Below are 6,000 nucleotides of genomic sequence, written 5' to 3' on the forward strand. Positions count from 1 at the left end.
TGAACACCAACACTGACAATCCTCATTTTGGCTGCATGAGATTCTCCAGCTTTGTTGTTGTTGAGCAACCGAAGCGTGAGCTGTAAAGCTCCACCCTCTTCTGGAAAGGGGGCCGGGAGCAGCAGCTCATTTGCATTTAAAGGGACACACACAAAAACGTTGTGTTTTTGCTCACACCCAAATAGGGGCAAATTTAACAAGTTTTAATAAATGATCTGTGGGGTATTTTCAGCTGAAACTTCAAGGAAACATTCTGGGGACACCAGAGACTTATATTACATCTTGTGAAATAGGTTCCCTTTAAAAAGATACCTTAGACGGTGGCTGAGAGACGGTGGCAACTGAAGAAAACACATGCAAAATAGAAAAAAAACAACAGCAAATTAAGAAAACATCTTCATCAGTTTGACAGTAGACAATAGATTTTAATAAATAATCACAACACAACCAAATACAGAAAGGCACTGCATAGCACAGACCACAACAGAAATGTTTCAAGGGGACACAAGTGACGAATCTGGCTGGGGCATGCTTATTATTCAATGTCTACTTGTTTGTCAATGTTTGTTGATGACCTGAAAGGTGAGTTTTTTGTTTAACATCCTGATCGTATGTGCGTTGTGAGTATTTGCAGTGTATTTGTTTGGTTGCATTGTGAAATTTTGCAGCATGTTTCTATATTTGGTTGTGTTGTGAGTATTTGCAGCACATGTGTTGTCAAACTGATGAAGATGTTTTCTTAATTTGCTTTTGTTTTTTCTATTTGCATGTTTTCTACAGTTGCAGCACGTTCGGCCACTGTAAAGGATATGTGGTTGCACAGTATATTTAATAGGAACTCTTTGTTATTGCTTTTAAAAAGCTCTTCTAACGTGTTGAACAGATCTGAAAATGTATCTGTAATGCTTCTATAGTAGTTTATCTTCATCACAGATTCAGTAGTCAAGACAAAGGTACATTTACTGCTGTCTGGATGGCTCCGCTGGGTGCGATGAGTTCCTGTCAGTCTTGGGATAAATGAAATTACTGGTCAAAATAAATTGATATAAGAGATTTATTTACCTGTGTTGTGCATTCAATCTCTTTAGTTTTGCACAGAAATCAGTCGTAGGTGCATTGCTGGCTGATGACACACCTCATTCCTGTCAAGGTGTGCCAAAATTAAGATAATTTTTTGACATTTATCATCCAATTGACTTTCTTTATACACATCCCAGGTCTTATTTTGCAGTTCAAACAAAAAAAGAAAAAAATGTTTTCATAATCGCCAGACCACACAGGCCAGATAACTATTTCAATTACTGTTGTAATGTAGCCTTTCTAAAATCTTGCCAATAGGTAAAGGGATAGTTTACCCAAAAATGAAAAAAAAACAAAACAAACAAAAACGCATTGCTTCCCTTCAAAAGGTCTTTATTAACCCCCTGGAGCTGGATTCATATGGATTACTTATTTATGCATTTTTTGGCTTCAAAATGTAGTCCCCCCTTCACAACCATTATAAAGCTTGGAAGAGCCAGGATATTTGTAATATATCTCTGATTGTGTTTGCCTGAAAGAAAAAAGTAATATACACTTAGGGTGGCTCGAGGGTGAGTCAATCATGGGATTATTTTCATTTTTGGGTGAACTATCCCTAAAACACAGTAATTTAATGCTATTTACATAAATGATAGCAAATAACAATAAAAATCAAGAAATGTTACCATTGATATATGAAGAGACGCCCTTGAGGATGAACTTTAGATCATTCCTGCAGAATTTATTTTCAGCCCTTTTACCCGCCTATGATTCTCAAGCATCAGTTACACATGTAGTGTGCATTTTGTTGCACTAGCGCAAAAAAGCTTCCTGTCTTGGTCAGGACCTAAAAAAGAAATGCTGCGTTCACGCCATGTCGTAATAACCATAAACTAGAGATGACTTATGTGGCTCTATATGGAAACACTATCAACGCCTGAATAAATCTGCAGCAGTCAGGTGGTTATGTGGTACAACTAGGAGCTCTCAGAAAATGATGCCCTTTTATTGTTTAACATTAAATAGGCTTTATCTGCATATCTAATCTAACTGAACTACTTTAATCATCTTTGGTTTGTAAACATTGTCTGTCAGCCTGGAATTACCAGTTTGACTTAAATGACTGATCAGTGATCCTTAACATGTATCTATACTCTAAATTCAGAGATTCATTATCATCATTCTTTTTTATCCCATTTAAACTAAACATGAAGTTGTTACAGAGATTACACTTAATTAAAATAGCTGAAAATCAAGGTTTATATGTTCAAATTAACATTTAAAATAAGAAGCATTTTTAGAAGGGTTGCATGCTCCTTAAAAGGCTGACGTAAACATTGGAGCCTGCAGGTGAGCTGGTGTTATTTATGTAACCCACAGCACCAGGACACAGATGGTGTTTTCCTGTGAACGCCCTTTGCATCTTTATTTCCGCTTCTCACACAAACACATAGCCTACACACAGACGCAATCGTCTATACTACGGGTCACCAATGCAAGATGATGACAAACACCAACTGACACTTTTCATCATTTTCACTATTCAATTTCAATTATTTTAGAAACATGACACTCAGACATCCTGAACAGAAAATGATTTAAACAGATTGAAATTGATTTTTCATTACAGACCTCGGGATTGAGATTTTGTGAGTGTATTTCCCAAAATAATTATAATAAAAGGAAACTACATTTTGCAATTAAGTCTATCTTTCATTCAGACATTTTCATGACAATTAAGCATTTTTTTTCTTCATAAATCTCATCACTTCAGTCAAGGAGGCTCTTTTTTTTTTTATTTTAGTGAGTAAATCATGGGATAATATTAATTTTTGGGTGAACTATCCCTTCAACATTGTAATTTAATGCTAGTTACATAAATTATAGAAAATAACAATAAAAATGAAGAAATGTTACCATTGATATATGAAGAGATGCACTTCAGGATGAACTTGACCTTTCTGTTAGCTTTTATATCAGTCCTTTGCCTGGAGATCTGTTCCTTCCTGCAGAATTTAGTTTCAGCCCTCTGAGGAGGTTCATTTTGAAATTTTAGTAATATATACAGTACTGTGCAAAAGTCTTATGCATGTCAGTATTTTCACCCAGAAAAACGGTTTTAAGCCAGTTATTTATATCTTTTGCTGTAGTGTGTTAGTAGGAAATATCAGTTTACATTTCCAAACATTCATTTTGATGAGATTTAATGATGAGTTTAATGAGATTTTTGAATGCACAAGGAGTCTGACAACAGCTGGTGCTCCACACAGAGATCTGATCTAACCATTATTGAGTCTGTCTGTGAAGAAACAGATGAAACTGAGACAAACTAAATCCAGACGAACTGTGGCCATGTCTCCAAGACACTTGAAGAAACCTTCCTGCAAAGATACAGTACTGTGAAGAGGTTTAGGCACTGTCATAAATAGATTTATGTATCAATTAACTTCTATTAACTAAATAAAATCAATATTTGGTGTGACCACCCTTTGCTTTTAAAAGTTTAAGAAAGCTTTTGTCGAGGTAAACTTGCACATCGTTTTTCAGGTATCTTTGCAGGAAGCTTTCTTCAAGCATTTTGGAGATAAGGCCACAGTTCTTCTGGATTTAGTTTGTCTCAGTTTCATCGGTTTCTTCATGTAATCACAGACAGATTTGATGATGGTGAGATCAGATCTCTGTGTGGAGCACCGGCTGTTGTCAGACACCTTGTGCATTCAAAAATCTCACTGGATTATTACAATCAATGGCAAAATTAATGTTTTGAAATGTGAACTGATATTTCCTACTGAAACACTACAACAAAAGATAAAAATAACTGGCCTAAAACCCTTTTTGGGGGGCCTAAGACGTGCCTAAGACTTTTGCACAGTACTGTGTATATATATATATATATATATATATTTTTTTTTTAAACAATTCATGGGGAAGATGTGCTTAATTATCATGAACATAATATTGAAAAACATATCTTTCAATTATCTGAAAACTGAAAATCTGAAAACTAGCCAAATAATTTCTTTATTTTGGGTTGAAATACCACTCCTAAATGTTTGTGAAGGCTTCATAAGACGTGCTCCATAAATGGAAGCATTAACTAATTTAGGCAGATGCATATGCTTGCCATTCCGGGCTGCACACCCTCGATTTTCTTGCCAATGTTTTCTAAAGCCAACATAATGATAAGTGCAGATCCAGCCCCTGAATTTCAGCATCACACATATTGCATTTAAAAATAGCACATTGCTAATCTGAATAAGAACCTTTATTTACAAGCTACTTGCAAAAACTGCAGCCATGACCTAAGTATAACGCAGTTAATATATTCCACTGCAAAGGCATTGATTACTCAGCTAAATGTAGATGTGCCCTTAGCATGTATTGACTCGCTGCCGTTTTAATGGCAAATAAATTCTGTGTGACGGTAGCGTTCTTTTAACCTTCGTTCCTCTCACTTCATCTTGGATGTCATGTTTGACCCACTGGCTTTTATTCAACAGACTGTCTGCTGCCATTTATGTGACCTAGCTGAAAAACCCTTAGAGACAAGCTGCCATATAATGTCAAAGTCATAATTTCAGTGCATCTCTGTGTCCTCGAATGTTGGACATGAGTGTGTGTGTGAGTGTGTGACAGTCCTTATCACAGTCATCAAGGTTGGGGGGGGGACTGTATCCTCTAGCGCTGCACGGATGCTATTTATAGACCGGCTTCAAATTCTAACAACCTGCGCTTTGAGACATGGAAAGAGATGCAGAAAAAAAACAATGAAATGTTTTGTTTTGGGAAATTAAATTTACATGTTCGCCACGCTCTTGTTATGTTAACATCCACTTGCATCACTTGTTTGCCTCTCAGTGTCAGATTGGAGTGAGTCACGTCCACAGGGAATCAGGAAATACAGGAGCTAATTACATATATAATCATATTTATATGCTCTCCATCAGTCTTCGCTTGAATTGTTCGCCACGCCTATGTTTGTTGAGCATCTCCTCGAAGCATTTGCTCTAATTACAAAGATGTAACCAAATATTTGTGGTAAAAGTTTAAGAATTTGTCATTTAAAAACCGTGATCAATGATCAGCCATAAATCTGAATACTGGGAGGAACAACTATAACTGTTTTTGGTGGGCAGTGTGCATGCTTTCTATCACACACGCCCACCCCTATGTTGATACTTTGATACGCCTGATAGGAAGGGCTTGATGAATATATAAAGGGTTTTTAGCAGCGTTGGCTCAATGACATTGCAAGGGTTTTACTCACACAAGGTAAGTCTAGATAGGAAGCTATTCCCTGCAAAGTGTTGACATCAATTTTGAATCAATTGCATTATTGTATCAAGATAACACCTCTGTCTCTTCTCTCTTTTTTGCAGAATGAACAAATATCTTCATGAACTCCAATATGAGCATTCATAGTTGAAGGTCATCAAGTGTAGCCATTACTGAAAGAAAATATCTGGCAGTTTTCAGGATGATTCTGCTGACTTTATCTGAATCTGCCATTCTTCCACCTCATTCCAGAATCAACTATGGATAACAACGCAAAAACCTGCTCTTTGCCCAGACTCTGATTTCACAGGAATTGGCAGATGCTTGACAGCCCTGCAATGGAATATTTTTGGACCTCTCTGGTGTCAATATATTTATTTCTTTATTGTCTGTTCGGTTTTGTCTTTCTCTAAATAATGCTGGAAAAACCCACGTAAGTTTTTGAATTGCATGCAAACAGGGAATGAAGATACTCATTTAGCATGAACTGAATTTCTATAATGTATTTTTAGCATAATTTGCTTGTCATAAATATATCAGGGTGTCATATCATATGTTAGGCTTTCTGTTAGGACTCAGTTTTGCTTCTGTGGACCTCTAATCATCATTATGTGCTGCAAGCTCTTGGAAAAATGAATTTAAGCAATTGTTTTTGGTGAAAAACAAACACAAAGCAAAAAAAACAAAACTCAAAAAAAACAAAAA

The sequence above is a fragment of the Chanodichthys erythropterus genome, chromosome 21 (genome assembly GCF_024489055.1).
Source record: "Chanodichthys erythropterus isolate Z2021 chromosome 21, ASM2448905v1, whole genome shotgun sequence".
Lineage (NCBI taxonomy): Eukaryota > Metazoa > Chordata > Actinopteri > Cypriniformes > Xenocyprididae > Chanodichthys > Chanodichthys erythropterus.